Source organism: Amblyomma mixtum, chromosome 3, assembly GCF_055824585.1.
Source record: "Amblyomma mixtum isolate Tamu chromosome 3, ASM5582458v1, whole genome shotgun sequence".
NCBI classification, from domain to species: domain Eukaryota; kingdom Metazoa; phylum Arthropoda; class Arachnida; order Ixodida; family Ixodidae; genus Amblyomma; species Amblyomma mixtum.
This window is the reverse complement of record NC_143014.1, coordinates 268,676,513-268,700,672: the sequence shown is the minus strand read 5'-3', so window position 1 is coordinate 268,700,672 and position 24,160 is coordinate 268,676,513. Positions and strand designations below refer to the sequence as shown.

The 24,160-nt window shown below is 47.1% G+C and overlaps 1 protein-coding gene across 5 annotated transcripts in view; it reads right to left on the bottom strand.

Moving 5' to 3' along the window:
• LOC149354695 (uncharacterized) overlaps positions 1–22,883 on the bottom strand; it is a 137,318-nt gene extending 114,435 nt beyond the window's left edge. For 2 of the 5 annotated variants that reach the window (XM_089583486.1, XM_089583485.1), the window contains exon 1: positions 5,689–5,861. The gene's annotated coding sequence lies outside the window, so the exon portion shown is untranslated. Of the gene's footprint in view, positions 1–5,688; positions 5,863–22,547 lie in introns of those variants that run through there. The other 3 variants (XM_089583489.1, XM_089583487.1, XM_089583490.1) reach the window with 3 other exon arrangements.
• Between the last annotated feature and the right edge of the window lie 1,277 nt (positions 22,884–24,160).

Below are 24,160 nucleotides of genomic sequence, written 5' to 3'. Positions count from 1 at the left end.
TTGAAAGGAACAACAGAAAATATCACCCGTCGTGTCAAGTCTTTGTGGTAGCACTTTCTTCTTAATCACCCATCCCTAGCGTCGAAATGTGAAGCGCTTCCTTTCGAACTGTCGAAATAATTTTCTCTTTTAAGTATGGTTTCAGGCGCCCTGTAGCGCTCCAAACTCTAGTTGTTCAGCATTATTTTGTCAGTGAGAACTTTTTGAGTTTGTTAGTTTTTTATTCACAATTATCTTTTTCTTCTCTTTGTCGTCTGTGTACAATTTCATTATTTGTATTATAGATATTACAGCAGTTTCAGTGCCTGAAAAATTTTGCCACGCACCACTTCTCAATTAGCGATACTTTTTACCTAACACGCTTCGAACAAAGACAGCTCCAAATTACCTTGCACCGATTCTTTAGTTACACTCCCACGTGTACTCAAGGAAAGGCCACCGACTCTCCCCTTCTTTATTTCAAACACAGAATTTGTGGCAGATTCCAAGTGCACAACAACGTTTGCAGCCTTCACGCCTGGTACCGTGAACCGTTTCCAGGTTCCCCGAATCACATTATATCTGTTTTTTTCCCCAGCGAGGCTTATGCTTAATAACAGCGTCTCGTTTTTTCTGTCTTCATTAATTCCCCCTTCTGCTTTCGCAGGTAGCCTCTCCTATCATTCATCCATGTATTAAGACCGTGGAATGCCTAACCATAAGATAGCTTCAAATATTTAAAACGTAATAATTAGAAACAAAAAGGCTGAATTTTTCTCCCCAATACCTCAGTCTTAGGGCCTCCATCGCCTGTCCGCAAATGTCCGCGAAATCTTGATCGCCTTTCGAGTTGTCTGCTAGAAGAGCCCTACCGTAACCACCTATCGGCCCAGAGAAACAGCTTGTTAACAGTTCACCCATTTTATAGGCCCCCGCCGCGGTGGCTGACTGGCTACGGCGCTCGGCTGCTGACCCGAAAGACGCGGGCTCGATCCCGGCCACGGCGGCCGAATTTCGATGAAGGCGAAATTCTAGAGGCCCGTGTCCTGTGCAACGTTAGCGCACGTTAAAGCACCCCAGGTAGTCGAAATTTCCGGAGCCCTTCACCACGGCGTCCTTCATAGCCTGAGTTCCTTCGGGACGTTAAACCCCAATAAACCAAACCATATTATAGGGAGTGCGTATACCAAGATCTTATACCGCAGACCAGCGCCATCTATACCACGGCTGTCGAAGCTCTTCTCATTGCTGAGAATTGTCCTAATTCACACCCTTCACGCCATCGTGGTCATGTGGTTTGCGAGGCGACCATGCCGTGGGAACATCTCATCGCTAAGCTCTCCGTTTCTTTTCTGATGCGCACGGTACGAATCACCCGGCGTTACGTAATCAACGCAATGACTATACAAGCGGAGCAGCGCCATCCAGCAGCAACTTCGCTAACCCATGTAGCGTGCAACATAGCAACACAGCAACAGACGAACACATCCAATGGAACTGTAAGGAACATTCACCTCCAAAAGACCTTCGACCGGCTCCCTTCCGGGAGGCCTGGTTTAGGCTTCCCGGGGAGCCGGACAAGAAAACGAAAGCCAAGCTTGCGGACTGGATGCGAAAGGTCGCCTTCCGTTAGGTGGCCATAAATTCCACCTAACTGATCGTTTAGATCAGTAAAATTTCCCCAACTCAATCCAGCTCACCCAGACGGAAGCGTCTTGAAGCCACACGCGGGTATGCACGTGTATCCATGGCGGATGGCTAGCAGCAAGAGGTCCGGCTTTAATAAGCACCAACCCAGTATGAGCAAAAATTTTAAAATTTCCTCTAGGTGTCTGGTGCCCCGTTCATTTCAACAAAAATAATATAGTCATCAACCTGTTGTAAGTTATCAACATTTGCGCTAAATTGGGCGAGAGGTTTTCTCGGTGTATAGCTTTTTGCGGCTTGACATTTTAAGGCGGAAGCCTTTAATGTCTCATCGTTGTAAGCAGCAGTTGTCGACAGAAAATGTCACGCTTTTCAATTGGTGGAAACGGTCGTGACGTCACAGTGCGTGAATTTCAAACCGGGCCAATTTTACTTTGGCTAGTAACCATGCAACCAATTGAAGGGATCGTATAGCGATGCTTCAAGTAAGTGGGACTGAGCTTAGTTAATTGCTTAATTACCCAATTAGCCTAATTAGCTTTACTAGTCAGGCCATATAAATAAATAAAACCGATTAAGAAATTGGTCGAGCTCAGGAATCGAACCCCGGTCTTCGGCGTGAGAGACGAGCATGCTACCCACTCCGCCATGCCTGCTCAATGGTTTGCAATGAACAGAGGCGCGTCTAGTGAATACGGTGTCTTCACTCACTCTCATCCTCCTCCATTCCCTTCCCGCGAGGTTTAGGTGTCCTCCGACAAATGAGAGACACATACATTTCCTTTCCTCAAAAACAAATTTACTGACGAGCGAGGCGTAGAACCGAATGGGCGATGGCGTTCTATGGACTCGTTGGCAGCGTTGCAAGACGCTGTCGCGTTCCACTCTTAGGGGCATCACTGACCACACTTTAGGTCAAAAAAGTGAATTTTGTGAGACAGTTACTGCGCAATTTCCTTTCCTCAAATACAATTTTCATTTTCTTCATTACGGCTCCTCTTTATCTATCTTCTTTCACTCCCACTTCCTCCCTTCCTCCCTTCCTCTACGGTGCGGTTCAGGTGTCCACCGAGATGACAGAGAATTACTGCGCCATTTCCTTTCCTCAAAAAGTGTTGCGTTCAAAGGGCAAGGCATCGCGCTGAACGGGTGGTGTTCCGTGGACTCCCTGGCAGCGCTACAACGCGCTGTCGCGTTCCACTCCTAAAGGCGAAGCTTAAGCCTCATTAATTAGCAGTTAATTAGTATTCAAGCATTAATCAGTAATTAACCATTAATTAGTGATTTGTCATCACTTAGTAATTAGTACTCAATTATATGTGACGCCACCGGTGCCATAGAAATAGCGAAGGTGGTGCGCAAAACGCTTCCGCCTCTACCCACTTTAGACAGTCAAAGTGCCCCCTGAATTTTTGCTATGATTTGAGGGCGCCGTCGCTGCGAGTTCTGCGCGCCAGCTTCCACGTACTCACCATCACAGGCGGCCTAGAAGGGCAAGTACACCGACGCTGCGAGAGTAGGGCCAACTGCGGAGCGCACTCGGAAAGTACGGTGGAAGCTGGGAGGAGAGGGCAGGGACCTTCGAAGCCCGCTCTCCAGGGGAGGGTGACTAGCAACGCCATCGCGCTCTTTATCAGAACAGGGGGCTGATGAGGGGAACACCTGGGAGAGGAGGTAATGGGAGCGAAGGAGGGACGTACCCATGCGTACTGTCCTAGCAGTTTTCGCTGTAAAGAGAAAAAAAAATCTTCAGCGATGCCTAACTTATCTACCTAGTTAGCTTCGTCAATATAAGATAAAAAACTCACTGGATGCCAGAGCTACCTGTTTTGTGCCCAGAGTGATTAAAGTTGACTGAGGATACATTCCTGTTTTGTGCCGAGAGTGATTAAAGTTGACTGAGGATACAAAAATGAAAATACGAAACCCGCCACGGAAATACCAAGTTCCTAAATGAACTTAATCATTACATTCTAGACGCCTGCTGCCAGGGCATTCGAATAAACTTAATTAGGCATTCTAAAAGAGTTTCAGGTGGTTAAGGGGCGTGTTTCGCTAGACGGGTCATGTTCAATTTGAGCGTGAATTTTCATCATCACTAGAAACTCCTGCGTGCGCTTCAACCGCCACATCAAGGCGGACTTTCTCGGCGACGTTATAGCATTTGTGCATTCACGTGCACGGGCTTCTCACAAATTCACTCGGAGAATACGGACGTCCTCCGAGCTCTGGGTTCTTCTTTCACTAAATTATTTTCTCTCTCTCTCGCTTTGTGTCACTGTTTCTCCCTTGTGCTGAAGCGTTTCACCCTCGAGAGCAATCGTCTGAACAATCTAATCTTCTACTCATTAAATCTGTTATTGTTGTTCCTGTGTTCTTGAAGTAAACCACCTCTGAAACCTAATTTTTTTTTGCCTGCATCAATTGTTACTCTCCAATCAGAATCCAGACATGTAGGAATGCGTTATTGAAGTAACTCTTTATACATTGGCTAAAAAATTATAAAAGGAAATTTTAAATTGCGGCGTTTAACGTCCGAAAGAGTCACACGACCTACGACGGACGGTGTACTGGGGGGGCTCCGGATCAGTTCACAGTATTTGTAGTTCTTTAACGTGCGCTGCCTTCTCAGAGAACATGGGCGGCTTTGTATTTCGTCTTAAGCGAAACGCGGCATCCGCGGAAGGAATCGAATACGCAACAATCGGATCAGCAACGGAGCGCAAAATCAACTGAGCAACCACGGCTGGTCGCTAAATGTTTATAACACACGCCGATCGCCTGGACGTACAATAAGCTGAGGCACTGGTTCTGAGCGCATCATCACCGTCGCGTCATCTGTGGAGACAGGAATGAAAAAAGTAAAAGGAAGGTAGACGACAAAAGAAAGTGGTCAAGACAGGAAGAGAGAAAATGAACAAGGAAGAGAAAGATGAAGCTATGAAAGAGAACGAAAACGGAGGAAGGATGGAAAAAAAATGCATGGACGATCATTCCATGTGATGCGACAACTGTGCGTCAGCTGTATTGGTTCTACATTTCGCATATACATTGATCTTCTTCCCATTGAGTCCTTTAAATTGATTTTGGAGCCTTTTTTTTGTTCCGCTGCTGCGGGGTTCTGTTGGGAGTATCTTCTGGAGAGTGGAAGGTAGGGGAGGAGGAAAACGATGGAAGAGTCATGGAGAGGAAGAGAAAGAGGCAGCTAGAGAAAAAAAAAGGAAGAGGACCGCGAAATCACGGCCTTGCACACGAAGCGGCAGGAGAAGAAAGCAAGAGTAAGAGGAGGAAAGAAAATGGAAGGAAGGAAGGAAGGAAGGAAGGAAGGAAGGAAGGAAGGAAGGAAGGAAGGAAGGAAGGAAGGAAGGAAGGAAGGAAGGAAGGAAGGAAGGAAGGAAGGAAGGAAGGAAGGACTTCCTGCCGCGCTCTGCTTCGTGAAAGTATGAGTAGAGGACGGGAGCCTTTTGACTCTCAAAAGGCATGCAAGCATTCACAGGTCACGCAGCTCAGGCGAACGCTTCTTCCGTCCTCTCACTTTCCAGCGAGCCGTTGCGTCACTCTGACGCCTTCGCCATATGCATGTGTGGTTCGCTGACAATCATATGATAAGCTCCATCAGGAAAGCTGATATCTAGTCACGGCAGCGCTGAATTATAGTTACAGCGTAAGAATAGCAGGTAAGAATAGCAGCACCCTTTTAGGCAGTCCTTCCCAACTTCGATCCCGCCAGTAAATATGTGATTGTCTCTGCAAACCATAGAAAGTTTCATCCACACTATACTACGATTCAAGATCGCAAGCTCTGCATAAGATATGAGTTCCATTCCCCTATGCTGATTTATTGATTAACTACTGCCAGATTTCTTTTTTATCAAAGCGCTATCCTATCCTCCAAAATAGGCTTTCCTTGCATACCCGTACGACGGCTTAGCCACAGAAACCATGGCCAGCGACTACCGTCATTGGTCACAGCCGCTCGGCCCTAACAATAAGCGGAAGCAAGCACGTTGTACACAGGCAATGCACGCGTGCATGCATCAATGTAACAGCGGCCAAGCTTACCGACCGGGCGCGCCGCCGGCTAAACTGATGCGTCAGGTCTGATGCCTTGCGTCCAGAAGCTTGGTGCGGAGATGTGACCGGAGTGCCTTGCTACGCGCTGCGGTACGTCTGGCTGTGAAGCGCGACTGCGTCGACTGCCGTTCTCTTCCCACGCGCGCCCGATGCCTCCAGGCCCGATCATGTGATCTTCCAGGTGCCACCAATCAACGCTTTCTGGTGATTTTCCTACAACTCCATTGTTCGCAGCGCCTCCAGCCGACGCCAGCACAGGCTGCCGTCTTTTCCACTGATCAGGTAACAGCCTGGCCGCGTGCGCACAGGAAGTCTTCGTGCGTGGCAGCGCCGCTGGACGTAAGAGGACATCGCCGGCGTTTTTCTCGCGGGAGTGTATCCGTTACGCTTCCGGCGCAGGAGCATGAGGCAGCTTCTGGCTTCGCTTTCTTGACCGAGTTAGCAGCGTCATGGAATTCACCCAGTTTTCTATTTATTCGTTTTGCATCGCCTGTAGAGTCCCTCAAGGCGGCATGTGTAGAGCAAATACAATGTGAAAGCGAAGGCATCCTCTGAAGTCTACGGTTGTGATTTCCGCCTGGAGAGCATGTCCATACTGGGCACATGTTCAGAGTGATGCATTCGTGACGTCATTTGAATTTCGCTGCCCCTCAGCAGCAGAGCAGCACGGGAATAATCAATTCGGGGCATAAAAGTGAGAAACAGAGACGCAGACACCTGAACGCCCTGGATGCTCTTACGCAGTATTCAGAGAAGCACTTAGTTGAAAGGCACATTAGGCCGAATATCCTGCACAAAATCTTTCATACAGCTGGTGTCAGAAGTGCGCACAATACGGTTTGTTGCGCAGGAGTATGTGCCAAAAATGTGTCAACAGGCTGGTAAACTGCTGAATGCGTGATAATATATAAATGTAGTGCCAGTAAATTTTTATTTTCGAAACGCGGTCTGTTTGCGCTTCGTTTTCCATTACAAGCTCCTAAAAGTGTAAGCCTTGTAAGCAGGCGAACAATATATCGAGGTAGTATATAATTTAAAGGGAGGCTGAAAACAACTACATGAATTTTTTTTCTCAGGAAAAAAATCGATTCTATGATTTTGCTAGGTATGTTGATTCCTGTCCGGCATCAAACGACGCATACACTGCCGGCAGTATGGCACGAAAGAATTTTTCCGCCACTCGATTCCAACTCGTGACGTGGTGGTGATATAACTTTATTGTCATAAAGACAAGGAGAGCGAAGTACTAGGGGTCATCTTTAGATATCTGGCGTGGGCCCTCACGACGGCGTCGTACACACTACTGGAGAAGCCTATGGGCTCACCGCCTCAATAACTCCAATTCGCAAGCTAAAATTAGTGGGAGACTTTGTTGCTCAGCTCGGATCCTGAGGTACAAATGCGGACAGTGAGCTGTGCCCTAGAGAACACCCGGAAACTGATTATCTTTACCCCTTTATTACTGAGTACCCCATTATTACCTTTTGGTAGTGAATGCCGCTCTACCATAGCCTGTGGCATCCGCGAGCAACAAATGTCGACGGAAAGCAATACTGACCGGTGATGGCGACACCAGTATTTCATTTCGTTTTGTTGCTTTCATGCTCACTTCTGACTTGTGATTTAACCTTTTAAGACGCAACTGGAATTTAACCTGGTTTTTTTATATGAGAAAATTTCTTTTGAAGAGCATAACAGATTTCATGGTAGAAATGTAACTCTATGAACGGGTATTCTGCGGCTTCAGCGTTACGTGTAGACGCATGGAATCTATCTCGCCGTTGTCCATTCAAAGATTTTAAGCCCTCTTACCAAAACAAATCAAATTATTTAGCCCCGTTCACAGTTTTTTCTTTAGAGTGCCATGATTGAGTTTCAGAGAAGAAAACAAATCTTTAGGATATCCCCGTAGAGAAGTACTATTTGGCCCTGATCAGAGTTTTCTTTTTTAGAGTAACACGACGTACTGCGAGAGGGGAAACAGGCCGTTTTTAGAAACTTGCAGATGAAAACTATTTAATCATAAACAGAGCCTTCTTTTTCACGTGCCACAATTCTGGGCACGAAAAGTAGGAGGCTGTTGACAGACCGTTAAAGAGAAGAAATTTGCAGGACCACATTTAAATTAAAAAAAAATCTTCCACTTCCAACGCTTCACAAACGGCGGAAAACGCCAATTTAGGCGCTATTCGCTGTTATACAAGGAGCCGCAGTGCCATCGACGGAGCTTAACCTGTTCCATTTCTTAACTGAAGTTCAATGTGGCGCTAATTGATTTAGAGATTAACTTGTGAAATTACTTGTCGGCAGAGCTTGATAAGCTAATCGGTTTCTAGTTTTTTTCAAAATTTGCACCACCCTTCATGTGGAATAGCAAGCAATGTTCTATACTTCTTGCCCACTAGACCCCTACATATACATACAGGGTTGGTGGTATAGATGGCTGGAACGTATTTAAATTTTAAAAGTAGCAAACCAAAAATAAAGTAAAAATTGGCAGTTGTGTAGCTGTGGTTAAACCTGGACGATTGCGAAAGCAACGAGGAGAGAGAGAGAGGCGATGGAGAGCGCGCGGCAGCGGCGGCGGCCCCGGACGCTAACTATGCGCCGCTACTGCGCATGCGCAACTAGCGAGCGCGGCGGCGCCACCTCTGAGTCACCCACGCAGCGACGGCGGCGGCGCGCCAGCTGTGCGCCGTGCGGCGTCACTACTCCTCGCGCATGCGCAGTATGGCCTTGCCTCAGCTCCGCGAAATGGCTCTGCGACTCGCGTAGTGTTGCTTTCGCAACAAAATCATGCCAATACACTGTAGCGCAGCAAAAGACGAGAACACAAGAGACGAGAAACGAACTTCCAACAAATTTTATTCTCCCGAAGCATCACATTTATACGTCAGAACACAGTAATCACATGTGCGAACAGTATAAATTCCTTAGAAAAACGAGCTCTTTATCTGAGAGGAGAATGGAAGGTGTGCTTACACACGAGCATCCTGACCTATTTATCTTTTCGGCTTCAATGATTTCGCGCGTTACCCTTTCTCTGCTTTTTCCAATTACCAGACATTTATCAAAGAAAGGCTTACAGGTTTTTTACTTACATGCGAGAATGTGGTCAACCAGCGATCAGCCTTGACCGTTTCTGACGTTGCGAGAGTGTTCCATTAGGCGCTCGTTCCGACTTCTCCCCGTCTGGCCGATATAGTGTTTCCCGCATGACAAGGGAATCTTATACACAACACCTTCATCGCACGTGACGTAGGGCTTCTGGTGCCTAGTTGTGCATCCGCGCGCTTTGTTGGTGTTGGTTTTTCCCACTTTGCACAACGTTGCAAGTTTTTTGGCGCCGAGAACACGACGGTCGCATTCGCTCGTTGACCCATTCTTTTCAAATTGTGGGAAATTTTGTGAAGATAAGCCAATACAACAAGGTTTTTTCGTTCACGAGGAACCGGGTTTGGGTGACATTGATTTTCTAGTTTCATTCCCTTAACAACTTTTTCGGCAACAAAAACTTGAACATGGGAGAGGTACCCGGCATTAGTCAGCCTCTTGGACTGTTCTTGAAAACTATCGGTCATCATGTGCGGACAAGATTTCTGGAGAGCATTTTGAAAACATAAAATGACAATACCTCTTTTTACCAGTTTTGAATGAGCGGAGTGATATGACAGCACCGGCTTGCTGCTACGCGGCTGGTAGGCCCAGCATATGTGATAAGCGTGAAAGGTGAAGTTATTATCTAAAAATCTAATGGGGTTATTGATGGGCAATTCGCATGTTAAAACAAGCGGTTTAAAATCCTCTTTCCTGATAGTTAAAATGCTATGAGCCTTTGGCTCAAGTGAGCCGTGGTCACACTTAACAAGAATAAAAAGTCATCAAAAAATCTAAAGACCTTGATTACGTCCAAGCTGTCTAGGTGGCTAGAAACGGCCTTGTCAAGTTTGGATAAAAACAGATTACTCAGAATTGGCGCTATGCACCACCCAGTTTTTTAGAAATTTTAGCTATTTACTTGCAGTCAACGTTCATTAACTGGGAAGGACAACCCTCCCTTCAGAAAGAAGGGATATGCATCGGGTCGTGCATAGCGCCGATTCTGAGTAATCTGTTTTGTATCCAAACTTGACAAGGCTGTTTCCAGCCACCTAGACAGCTTGGACGTAATCAAGGTCTTTAGATTTGTTGATGACTTTTTTATTCTTGTTAAGTGTGACCACGGCTCACTTGAGCCAAAGGCTCATAGCATTTTAACTATCATGAAAGAACATTTTAAACCGCTTGTTTTAACATGCGAATTGCCCATCAATAACTCCATTAGATTTTTAGACATTAACTTCTCCTTTCACGCTCATCACATATGCTGGGCCTACCAGCCGCGTAGCAGCAAGCCGATGCTGCCATATCACTCCGCTCATTCAAAACTGGTAAAAAGAGGTATTGTCAGTTTATGTTTTCAAAATACTCTCCAGAAATCTTGTCCGCACATGATGACCGATAGTTTTCAAGAGCAGTCCAAGAGGCTGACTAATGCCGGGTACCCCTCCCATGTTCAAGTTTCTGTTGCCGAAAAAGTTGTTAAGAGAATGAAACTAGAAAATCAATGTCACCCAAACCCGGTTTCTCGTGAACGAAAAAGTCTTGTTGTATTGCCTTATCTTCACAAGATTTCCCACAATTTGAAAAGAATTGGTCAATGAGCGAATGCGACCGTCGTGTTCTCGGCGCCAAAAAACTTGCAACGTTGTGCAAACTGGGAAAAACCAACACCAACAAAGCGCGCGGATGCACAACTAGGCACCAGAAGCCCTACGTCACGTGCGATGAAGGTGTTGTGTATAAGATTCCCTTGTCATGCGGGAAACACTATACTGGCCAGACGGGGAGATGTCTGAACGAGCGCCTAATGGAACACTCTCGCATCGTCAGAAACGGGCAAGGCGGATCGCTGGTTGACCACATTCTCGCATGTAAGTCAAAAACCTGTAAGCCTTTCTTTGATAAATGTCTGGTAATTGGAAAAAGCAGAGAAAGGGTAACGCGCGAAATCATTGAAGCCGAAAAGATAAATAGGTCAGGATGCTCGTGTGTAAGCACACCTTCCATTCTCCTCTCAGATAAAGAGCTCGTTTTTCTAAGGATTTGATACTGTTCGCACTTGTGATTACTGTTTTCTGGCGTATAAATGTGATGCTTCAGGAGAACAAAATTTGATGGAAGTTAGCGCTCGTGCTGTTCGTCTCTCGTCTCTTGTGTCCTCGTCTTTTGCTGCGCTACAGTGTATTGGAACTATGTATACCAACAAGCCCAAAAAGCCACGCTACTGAAAATCATGCCATGCTGCACGCGGAGACTACTAAATGTTGAGGAAGAGGGACCGCCACACGCCTCACGTTTGCAGCGACGGCGGCTGCACGTAGCCTTTGTATAATATCAATAATTTGATAGCAGGTGAGTGCGCATTGCATCTGGGCACTTTATATATAGCTTGGCTTATAGCAGCATGTTTAGCGCGGCAAATTTCTAGGTAGTGGAGGGGGATTTTCTTCGTACTTTTCATGGCTTTGATAAGCCACGGGTTTTCCGGAAGCTTAACTGCTCGGCTCATCAGCAAACCGAGTGGTCTGGTTGCTTTCAAACGTATGATTTTCGTATGCCAGCATCAGATTCGAGCGGACGCTGGAGCGTCGGATGGGGGAGAACCAATGACAGGCTCTCCGCCGAGTGACACGCGCTTGGAGACGTGGCTGAATGCGCTGCTCTACTTCTAGCTTTCTGTACGGCGCGTCAAAACAACAGCCCATGCTCTTTCGTTTCTCTTGAGCTCCTACGAGATTAGCGCTTTCGAAAATTTAAAAACGGGTATAGATATCAGCTGGGGTAAGCTACAAATCTCGTGATAAATGAGGAGTTCCATTTGCAAGGGTGCAAAACTGACTGTCAGATTTCACTGAATAAACTTGATAATTAACACATCCAAGATGCTTTGCTGCGGCCATCAACGGTGGCAGAGCTGTAGTGGAGAACACCGTATTAACCAGAAACTTTTTCTTAAAGATTGCGAACAGTTCTAAGTGAAACACCTTTGTATGGGTTTGCTTGACTTCTGAGGTTAATGTAGACATGTATTTCATGTCGGGATCTGTTGGTATCTTCCAACGTGCTTTCCAATCAGCAGTGCGTGAACTGGAGCTGGCATCAGAAAGAAAGGGACCCTCCTCAACCTGTAATAGTTTTGGGTACCGAAAGTGAATTTCAAAAGAGCATCGATTTTGTGCCTTCGTCTTCACCACAAATCTGAGGACGAGCTAGCGTAAAGAACTTATGCAATAACGCTTTAACGCCGCGTGAAAGACAAGCTTCCTAAGCTGTGTGCTTTTGAATATAACAGCATTGGACATTGCGTGCAGGTCATTGTATCATGACCTGATCACCTCCTACCTGTACTTCCTTCTTCCATGCTCCTATGCTAGCAGCAGGCCTGAGCCGCCTTCCTCTACCTCACCTCACCTCTCCACCTATCCTATCATTAAAGACTCCTCTCGCTTTCTATCTCTTCCCATTGGCAAATACCACAGAAACGTGAGATAAATCTAAGGAGGTGCACGGAGGAGGCTCCTCGCTAGCCACGGTTCATGAGGTGCAAGTCGGCGCTCCGTAGGATGCATAGGATGCGTAGTAAGAAGTAGGATGCCCCACCAGACTAAAGGCCGATCCGAATGCCGGCGCGGACAGCTACAGACGACGCTTTCGCGCAGGAACATTAGCTGCTCGTAAGGACGGCCGCGGGTGTGGCAACGGAACCGTCGTCGGCTACTAGGCCTGCTGCGGTGAGGACGAGGACTATAGTAACATCGATGCTTAATTCAGTCGTATTGGTTATTAAATACGCGGTTGTCTCTTTCTACCTGAAATGATGATCCGGGGCACAGACGACGACCTATGGCGCAGGATAGTCATGTCTCCTGAACCCGGCGCCACAAGAAACCTTCAACACTTGGCCTCTGCAAACTGGCCTTCCTCGCTTCCTCTCCTCACAATGAAATGCACCCGTCTTGCAAGTGAGTCGTCGTCTCCGTGAAGTCCTTGAACACAATTGAGAATTCAGAATGGATTTTTAATTAACATTCTGAACTTCCAATCGTGTACGACGAATTCACGTCTTGTGAATGCGTAGGCACGCGCAGGATAAAGTTACGGAGTGCAAATTCTTTCTACACACAACGTGTTATCTTTGAAATATCTGTATTATTATTTTCTGTTATAGTAATTTTGCATCATTTTATGGGGACCAGGATTTTACCACACAATAGGAGCCAACGCGTGACGACCGGAGATGAAATGAACTGCAGCGGAGATGCATTTTCTGTCTGACTTGCAGCGGGCCTTCGCCGTTAGGAGTGCTTCTGACACTTCTCCCAACGTGTCTGTATACTGGGCTCCTGTAAAAACGGAGTGGGTGCTGCCTCTAGCACTAGCTCATTAAAATAATTTCGTATTCCTTTTAGACCCGCCCAGCAGCTAACCATTTTTATCGCAAGCCTTTCAAAATGAGGTTCGTAGGTGCATGCCGAGTAAGCCCAATGTGTAGAATATAAGAAATTTAAAATCATGAAAAAAATCATTAGTTAGTCATAACAGCTAGCCAAAGTAAAGCGAAATTCATGGGTACAACTTTCAGGCTCTGGGATGCAGCAAAAGGGAAAAACATCATCCTGGAAGCGCCTTCTGCCTACGCAGTTCGGCGCATGAGACCATCTGAGCGTGTGTCATTCTTTTTTTTCTAAATCTCGGACCTAACAAGTGTCTCAACTGAAGCTTCAGTGCGACGACCGTAGCAGCCCGTACCAAAATACGACGAGGTCACGGCCATGGGGGCTACAGATCACGTATAGGGTACACGACCTATAAGTACCACTCATATTAATGCGCATTTAAGCCTTTACTTTCTTCATACATGACCAAAACCAGCCATTCGAACAAGAGGCGATGCGTACACAGCAATTTTAGTGGTATGTGGCATGTGAGGTATAACGCTCCAAAACTGCAGGCAAGCTATGAGAGACGCCGTAGTATACGATTCCGTATTAATTCAGACCACCTGATGTCCTTGAACATGCACCGACATCGCGCAGAACCCGGGCGTTTTTTCTCCTCTCTGCGAACGAAGCCCCCAAAGCAGATCCCACCCAGCAGACCACGTGACCCCGAGTGATGACGTCACCGCGAGCATATGCCTCCAAAATAAGAAGACAAGTAGCAGTCGTAAATTCATTAATCGCGATATTACAACTCGCAAAAGCATAAAACAGCTGCGCTGGACAAAACGGATTAATAAGAAGTATAATCACACGGGCAATTTCTCGTTCACTAATTCCTGACTGAAGACCTCGGGGAGCATGCATTAAATAGGTTAGGCATTAAACATTCTTTCAAAGGATGAAAGTGTTGCTTACAGTTAAAGTTGTGTTTGTAATACTTGAAGGGGCGCAAGAAAAAATGCGACTGCGAAAAAACAGTATCTGTGAATATCAAATATTGACCTGAAAATGAAACGAAGCCTGAATTTACCAGAATGCATGGATGCAGTAAAAACGACTAGAACAGTTAAGTACGAACGGTGATTGTTACCACCTAAGTGATGAATAACAAATTACAAAAAGTGTTCTCGGTTAGTGGCTACACTATACTTCCAACGCCCACTCCGTTGAAAGATTGGTTTGGTTTGGTTTATTGGGGTTTAACGTCCCAAAGCGACTGAGGCTATGAGAGACACCGTAGTGAAGGGCTCCGGAAATTTCGACCACCTGGGGTTCTTTAACGTGCACTGACATCGCCCAGCACACGGGCCTCTAGAATTTCGCCTTCAAGAAATTCAGCCGCCACGGCCGGGATCGAACCCGCGTCTTTCGGGTCAGCAGCCTAGCGCCGTAACCACTGAGCCACCGCGGCGGGGCACTCCGTTGAAAGAATATACTTATCAACAAGAACTCTGTCAGAAAGGTTTCCGCAGTCACCTTCTCAATAACGTTCTGAAGAGCACGGAAATAAAAGGAACGCGTCTTAAAAAGAAACGCCCCGTTTCCGTCGGTTCATTTTGAATATGCAACGCCCTGAGGTATCCCGCAGCTCGTGTTTCGTACAACAAGGAGTACAAAAACAACCCAATCAGACTTCGCAGGCCATCGCTGCTTCCAGGCGTAGCATGGTGCCCCTCTCCGCTGCTGTTCGCGAGGAGAAAGCGCACAGCGTACTTGGGAGCTCTGTCTTTCGCTATGCGTGGGAAGCCCGGAGGAGGACGAGGAGGGGGCCGCAGCAAAAAGACGAAGGCTCGGGTGGTGGCTGCAAAGGAGTGCCTGCGATCGCGCACGCATGCGTTTCACGGTGTCCCTCTCCAGTTACTCACAGGTGCTGCCTCCGACACAGCATACCAGATTAGCGAAGATGTCTTGGTCAACTATGCAGTGGTGCTGAACGACATAGAGAGGTAGATTCTTAATAATATATATCCCTTTTGCATCGAGGTGGTCACCCAGATATTAATTCGTATACTGCTAATTTTTCCCGGATTAACTGTCAATTTTTTTTCTTCCCCTATCTAATATGCTCTCCTGCTATTTTACGCCAATCCTCTAATCACCTCTTACTTCCTTCTACTTTTTGAAAGTTAAGCCTGACCTCTCTGTACATAAACCCCAGTTCATCTCGGATCTCTATGGTGGCCCTTTGAGGTGAGGGCTGGAGGGCTTACCCTGGATAAGGATAGGTTCTAGCCTTTCTTTGTGTTGACAGCAACAACAGAAAATATCACCCGTCGTGTCAAGTCTTTGCCGATAGCACTTTGTTCTCAATCACTCAGTCCAAGCTTCGAAATGTGAAGCGCTTCCTTTCGACTTGTTGAAAAAAATTTCTCTTTTAAGTTTAGTTTCAGACGTCATATAGCGCTCTAAACTCTAGTTGTTCAGCATTATTTTGTCAGTGAGAATTTTTTGAGTTTGTTAGTTTTTTCGTCACAATTATATTTTTCTTCTCTTTGTCGTCTGCATTTATTTTCATTATTTGTGTTATTTGCATTTATTTTGTATTATCGACACTACAGCGATTAAGTGCCTGAAAAATTTCTCCACGCACTGCTTCTCAATAGCGTTACTTTTTACCTCACGCGCTTCGAACGCCGACCGCTACAAATTACCTACGACTGACTCCTTAGTTACACTCCCATGTGTACCCATGGCAAGCCTTCCCACTCTCGCCTTCCTTATTTCAAACACAGAATTCGCGGCACATTCCAAGCGTACAACAGCGTATGCATTTTTCAAGCCTGGTACCGTGGCCCGTTTCCAGGTTCTCCGAATCGCTTTATATTTGTTTTTCCCAAGAGAGCCTTATGCTTAATGGCAGCGTTTCTTTTCTTTTTCTTCAGTAATTCCCCCCTCTGGTCTCGCAGGGAGTTTCTCCTATCATTTATCGATATATTAAGACCGTGGTACGCCTAACCTCGAGATTGCTCCAAATTTTTTAAACATACATATTACAAACAAAAATGCTAAATTTTTCTCCCCAATACCTCAGTCCTAGGGCCTCCATCTCCTGTTCCCAAATGTCCGCCAAATCTTGATGGTCTTTCGAGCTTTCTGCTAGAAGAGCGCTGCCGTAACCAAATCATCATCATCATCATCAGCAGCAGCAGCAGCAGCAGCCTGACTACACCCACTGCAGAGCAAAGGCCTTTCCCATGTCTATCCAATTAACACTGTCCTTTGCAAGTTGCGGCCACTGTATTCCCCCAAACTTCTCAATCTCATCCGCCCACCTAACTTTCTGCCGGCCCATGCTCCGTTTGCCTTCTCTTAGAATCCACTCCGTTACCATCAAGGACAAGCGGTTATCTTGCCTTCGCATTACATGCCCTGCCCACGCCCAACTAGGATATCATTAACCCGCGTTTGTTCCCTCACCAACTTCGCCCTCTTCCGATCTCTTAAAGTTACACATACCATTTTTCTTTCCATAGCTCGCTGCGTTTTTCTTAACTTAAGCTGGACCCTCTTTGTCAGCCTCCACGATTTTGCCCCGTAGGTGAGTACCAGTAAGATACCGGTGTTGTATACTTTCCTCTTGAGGGATATTGGCAAACTGAAATTCATGATCTGAGAGAACCTGCCATATGCGCTCCACCCCATTCTTATTCTTCTAGTTATTTCCCTCTCGTGATCCGGATCTGCGGTCACTACCTGCCCAAAGTAAACATATTCTCTTACAACTTCCGACGCCTCGCTACCAACTGCGAACTGCTGTTCCCTTGCTAGGTTGTTAAACATTACTTTGGTTTTCTGCATGTTAATTTTTCGCCCCATTGTTCAGCTCTGCCTGTCTAACTAATTGATCATGCTTAGTAGTTCTTGTCCTGAGTGGCTTAGCAAGGTGATGTCATTACTCAGGTATTCTCCATTAACTCTTATCCCCAATTCTTCCCATTTCAGGGCCCGGAATACCTCCTGTAAGCAGGCGGTGAATAGCATTGGCGAGATCGTGTCTCCCAGCCTGACACCTTTCCGTATTGGAATTTTATTGCTGACTTTATGGATAACTATAGTAGCTGTGCAATCGTTATAAATATATTACAATATATTCACTTAAAGGTGCACTGAAGAGGAATCTGAACTTGTCTTTTTGCCGCGGGAGCTCGATCTACACGTTCCGAGCTTTGTTAGAAACCTCGATTTATTGCCCTGTGTGGCCGATTTTCCTAATTAAATCTAATTAACGTCCGGCTCCCGCCTTTTTTTGTTTAATTCTACCTCGTACGATGGGCGGAGTCGACCAACGCGTGGAGTGCCTTTCACCCAGTCCCGCGGCGGCTTGCCGCTGTGCCATCGGCGGAGTAATACGTAGTAGTCCGTAGTAGGAAATAGTGCGCGCCGATTTTTATTTCTGTGGGCTTATTTTGCGGCTATATTATCTGCGAATGAAACTCTTTATTCATGGAAACCTAAAAAAGAAAATAAAGAGAAAGCAAAGCCTCCACGGAGCTGGCTGAAAGGCACTTCACGCGTTGGTCGACTCCGCCCACCGTACGAGGGAGAATTCAAAAAATAAAGGCGGGAGCCGGACGTTAATTCGATTTAATTAGGGAAATCGGCCACACAGGGCAATAAGTCGCAGTTTCTAAGAATGCTAGGAACGTGCAGATCGAGTTCCAGCAGCAAAAAGACAAGTTCAGAATCTTCTTCAGTGCACCTTTAATACTCTTCCACACCCTGATTCCGCAATGCCTGCATGACAGCTCAAGTTTCCACTGAGTCAAATGCTTTCTCCCCAAACCAAATATCTGCCCCTAGAAGCGACTTGTAAACAGTTCACCCTTTTTATAGGGAGTGCGTATGCCAAGTTCTGGATGGATGGATGGATGGATGGATGGATGGATGGATGGATGGATGGATGGATGGATGGATGGACGGACGGACGGACGGACGGACGGACGGACGGACGGACGGACGGACGGACGGACGGACGGACGGACGGACGGACGGATGGATGGATGGATGGATGGATGGATGGATGGATGGATGGATGGATGGATGGATGGATGGATGGATGGATGGATGGATGGATGGATGGATGGATGGATGGATGGATGGATGGATGGATGGATGGATGGATGGATGGATGGATGGATGGGTAGATGGGTGGGTGGGTGGGTGGGTGGGTGGGGTATGGATGGATGGATGGATGGATGGACGGACGGACGGACGGACGGACGGACGGACGGACGGACGGACGGACGGACGGACGGACGGACGGACGGATGGATGGATGGATGGATGGATGGATGGATGGATGGATGGATGGATGGATGGATGGATGGATGGATGGATGGATGGATGGATGGGTGGATGGGTGGGTGGGTGGGGTATGGATGGATGGATGGATGGATGGATGGATGGATGGATGGATGGATGGATGGATGGATGGATGGATGGATGGATGGATGGATGGATGGATGGATGGATGGATGGATGGATGGATGGATGGATGGATAGGAGCGCCCCCTTTGAAACGGGGTGGTGGCAATTGCCACCATGCTCAGCTTTTCTTTATTTTTTTTGTTTACTGTGTTGGCAATTCTCATTAAGATTCTCCATCACCTTTGCCTGCGGTTTCCTACAATTCTAACCTTATGCCACATCTCTGCTTTTCAGCCACCAATCCTCCAATCGCTTTTTGCTGACTTCCACTGCAGATTTATTCACATGACCATTGTTATCTTTAAACCCTAGGGCCTCAGAAAGAGTGACTGTGCCTGCATCGACATCCGGATGGATACCATCACATTTGATTATGAGGTGTTCAGTTGTTTCCACAGATCTGCCACACACTGCACATGTGTCATCTTCTTCGTTAAATTTCTCTTTGTAGCTGCGCGTTCTAAGACACCCTGATCTAGCTTCAAAAAGTAGGGCACTGTCTCTTGACCGCAGACCAGCGCTATCTATACTATGACTGTCGAAGCTCTCCTCCTCGCCGAGAATCGTGCTAATTGACCCTCTTCACGCCATCGTGTCCATGTGGTTCGCGAGGCGAACAAGCAGTGAGGACATCTCATCGCTACGACTGCGTTCCTTTTCCTAGGCGCGCTTCCGCAGCACCTGGCGTTACGTAATCAACACACTGGCTATACAAGCGCAGCAGCGCCATCCAGCAGCAACTTCGCTAACCCATGTAGCGTGCAACATAGCAACACAGCAACAGACGAACACACCCAATGAAACTGTAAGGAACATTCACCTCCAAAAGACCTTCTACCGGCTCCCTCCCGGGCGGCCTGGTTTAGGCTCCACGGGGAGTCGGACAAGAAAACGCAAGCCAAGCTTGTGGACTGGATGGGAAATGTCGCCCTCAGATAGGGGCCCGTAAATTCCTTCCCAGTGATCTTTTAGATCAATAAAGTTTCTCCAATCCAATCCGGCGCACCCAGACGGAAGCGTCTTGAAACCACATGCTGGTATGCGCGTGTGTCCTTGGTGGATGGCTAGCTGGAGCAGGTCCAGCTTTCATAAGCACCGATCCACTATGAGAAAAACTTTTCAACTGTCCTCTAGGTGTCTCGTGCCCCATTCATTTCAACAAAAACAGGATAATCATCAACCTGTCGTATGTTGACAACATTTGCACTAAACTCAGCGAGAGCTTTTCTCGCTGTATAGCTTTATCCGGCTTTACATTATCCCATGATTTGAGCGCGCCGGCGCTGTGAGTTCTGCGCGCCAGCTTCCAACTATTCACCCTCACAGGCGGCCTGCTACAACTTCGCCGGGGCCGCGAGAGTAAGGCCATCTGCGGAGCGCGCGCGGAAAGTACGGTGGAAGCTGGGAGGAGAGGGTAGGAACCTTCGAAGACCGCTTGCCAGGGGAGGGTGACTAGCAGGGCCGGCGCGCTCTGTATCAGAACGGGGGGCTGATGAGGGGAACACCTGAGAGAGGAGGTAATGAGAGCGAAGAAGGGACGTACCCATGCGTACTGTCCTTGCAGCTCTCGCTCTAAAAAAAAAGAAATCTTAGCCGATGCCTAACCTATCTAGATAGCTACGTCAATATTAAATTCAAAAACTCGCTGAATGCCAGAGCTATCTGTTTTGTGTCCAGAGTGATTAAAGTTGACAGAAGATGCAAAAATTAAAACACCAAGCCCTCCACGGAAATACCAAGTTCCGAAATGAACTTAATCATTACATTCTAGACGTCTTCTCCCAGGGGATTTGAATAACCTTAACTAGGCATTCCAAAAGAATTTCAGGTGGTTAAGGGGCGAGTTTCACTAGAATAGTCGTGTTCAATTTGAGCGTCAATTTTTTAATCGCAAGAAGCGGCCGCGTGGGCTTCAACCGCTACATATAAGCGGACTTTCTTGGTGACGTTTTAGCATTTGCGGATTCAAGTGCACGGGTTTCTTCCAACAAATTCACTCGGAGAATACGGTCGTCCTCGGAGCTCTGGGTTCTTGGCCCACCTCTGCACCTTTCCTTTCATTAAATTACTTACTCTCTCGCTTTGTGTCCCTGTTTCTCGCTAGTGCTCGAACTTTTCACCCTCGAGAGGAATCGTCTGGCCAATCTAATCTTCTACTAATCAAGTCTATTATTGTTGTTCCTGTGTTCCTGAAGTAAACCTCCTCTAAAAACTCTGCTGTTTTTTTTTTCTGCCTGCATCCATTGTTACTCTCCAATCAAAATGCACAGATGTAGGAAAGCTTTATTGAAGGAACTGTTTATACATTGGCTAATAGATTATAAAAGTAAATTTTAAATTGCGGCGTTTAACGTCCGAAAGAGTCACACGATCTACGAGGGACGGTGTTTTGGGGGGCTTCGGATCAGTTCACAGTATTTGTTGTCTTTAACGTGCGCTGTCTTCCCAGAGAACATGGGCGGCTTTGTATTTCGTCTCAAGCAAAATACGGCATCAGCGGAAGGAATCGAATCCGCAACCACGGCTGGTAGCTAACATTTTATAACACGCGCCGACCGCGAGGACGTAGAAAAATGTGAGGCACAGGTTTTCAGCGCATCATCACCGTTGCGTCATGTGCGGAGACAGGAATGAAGAAAGTAAAAGGAACGTACAGGACAGAAGAGGGTGATCAAGACAGGAAGAGAGAAAATGAACAAGGAAGAGAAAGATGAAGCTATGAAAGAGAACGAAAACGAAGGAAGGAAGCGTCAGCTGTATTGGTTCTACATTTCGCATTTACACTGATCGCCTTCCCATTGAGTCCCTTAACTTGATTTCGGCGCCTCTTTTGTGTTCCGCTGCTCCGGGGTTCTGTTGGGAGTATCTTCTGGAGAGTGGAGGGTAAGGGAGGAGGAAAACGATGGAAGAGTCATGGAGAGGAAGAGAAAGAGGCAGCCAGAGAAAGAAAAAGGAAGAGGACCGCGAAATCACGGCCTTGCACACGAAGCGGCAGGAGAAGAAAGCAAGAGTAAAAGAGGAGGAAAGAAAATGGAAGGAAGGAAGGAAGGAAGGAAGGAAGGAAGGAAGGAAGGAAGGAAGGAAGGAAGGAAGGAAGGAAGGAAGGAAGGAAGGAAGGAAGGAAGGAAGGAAGGAAGGAAGGAAGGAAGCAAGCAAGGAAGGAAGGAAGGAAGGAAGGACGTCAAGCCGCGCTCTGCTTCGTGAAAGTATGAGTAGAGGACGGGAGCCTTTTGACTCTCAAAAGACACGCAAGCATTCACAGGTCACGCATCTCAGGCCGACGCTTCTTCCGTCCTCTCACTTTCCAGCGAGCCGTTGCGTCACTCTGACGCCACCACCATTCCGTGTGCCGTTCGTTGAGAATCAAATGATAAGCTCCATCACGAAAGCTGATATCTAGTCACCGCAGCGCTGAATTATAGTTTCTGCGTTCAGAAGGAAAATCACGGAATTTTGCATGCATCTCTGACCAAAAAGGGGAACAGAATGTTAGGAATATCAGCACCCTTTGACCAGTCGTTCCCATCTTCGATTCCGCCTCTAATTATGTGATTGTCTCTGCAAACCTTACAAAGATTTGTGCGCACTATACTCCGCGTCAAGATCGCAAGGTCTGCATAGCCTACGCGCTCCATTCTCCTAGACTGATTTATATTGATTAACAACTGCCAGCTTTCTCTTTTTCTCAGAGCGCACCCGTATCCTCCAAAATACGCTTTCCTTGAAGACCCATGCGACGGCTTAGACACAGAAACCATAGACGGCGACCACCGTCTTTGGTCACGGCCGTTCGGCCTTAACAGTAAGCGGAAGCAAGCACATTGTACGTAGGTAGTGCACGCATGCATGCATCAATGTAAAAGCTGCCAACTTTACCGATCGGGCGCGCCGCTGGCTACACTGTTGCGTCAGGTCTGATGGCTTGCGTCCAGAAGCTTGGTGTGGAAATGTGACCGGAGTGCCTTGCTATGCGCAGCGGCTCGTCTGCCTGTCAAGCGCGACTGCGTAGACTGCCGTTCTCTTCCCACTCGCGACCGGTGTCTGCAGGCGCGATCATGTGATCTTCAAGTGCCACCAATCAACGCTCTCTGGTGATTTTCCTGCAACTCCATTGTTCGCAGCGCCTCCAGCCGACGCCAGCATAGGCTGCCGTCTTTTCCACTGGTCAGGTAACGGCCTGGCCGCATGCGCACAGGAAGTCTTTGTGCGTGGCAGCGCCGCTGGTCGTAAGAGGACCTCGCCGGCGCTCTTCTCGCGGGAGTGTATCCGTTACCCTTCCGGCGCAGGAGCATGAGGCAGCTTCTCGCTTCCCTTCCTTGGCCGAGTTAGCAGCTTCATGGAATGCACCCAGTTTTCTATTCATTCTTCTGTTTTGCATCGCCTGTAGGCTCGCCCTGGGCGGCATGTGCAGTTGAAATACGACAATGTGAAAGTGAAGACATCGTCTGAAGTCTACGGTAGTGAAGTCCGCCTGGAGAGCATGTCCAGACTGGGCACATGTTCAGAGTGATGTATTCCTGACGTCATTTCAATTTCGCTGCCCCTCAGCAGCAGAGCAGCACGGGAATAATCAATTCGGGGCATAGAAGCGAAAAACATAGTCTTCTGAGCGGCCTGGACTCTCTTACGCAAAATTAGCAGGAGCACGTAGCTGAAAGGCACATAAGGCCGAATATCCCACGCAAATTCCTCCATACAACTGGTGTCACATGTGCGTACAATATATTTTGGTGCACAAGAGTTTGTGCTAAAACTGTGGCAACCAACTGCTAAGCTGGTTAACGCTTGACAAAATATAAATATAGTACCAGTAACTTTTTATTTTCCAAACGAGGTCTGTTTGCGTTTCAGTGTCCATTACAAGGTCCTCAAAATGTAAGTTAAAGGGAAACAGCGCAAACGCAGGACAGAGGAACGTACAACACATGCGCTGGTTGTACGTTTCACTGGCGTGTGTCTGCGCTCTTCCACTTGAAGAAATGTTTAACCAACTAGCCCGCAATAGCACCCTCGTGAACCTCAAAATTTAAGCGTCGTATGCAGGCGAAGAATATATCGAGGAAGTACAATTTTAAAGGGACGCTGAGAACAACTGCATGCATCTTTTGTTCTTAAGAAAAAAATGATACAGTGATTTTGCTGCGTATGTTGATGCCTGTCCGGCACCATACGACGCATACCTTGCCGACAGTATAACGCGACAGAATTTTCCCGCTACTCGATTCAAACTCTTTACGTGGTGGCGGTAAAACTTTGTTCTCGTAATGACAAGGAGGGTGAAGGGCTAGGGGTTATCTTTAGGCATCTTGCGTGGGCCCTCACCACGTTATATGTCGCGTTATATGTATGCACATGAAATCTATCTCGCCGTTCTGCATTCCGAGACTTTAAGCTCTCCTATCAAAACAAATGAAACTATTTAGCCCCTTTCCCAGTTCTTTCTTCAGAGTGCCATGATGCAGCGTCCGAGCAGAAAAAATAAACCTTTT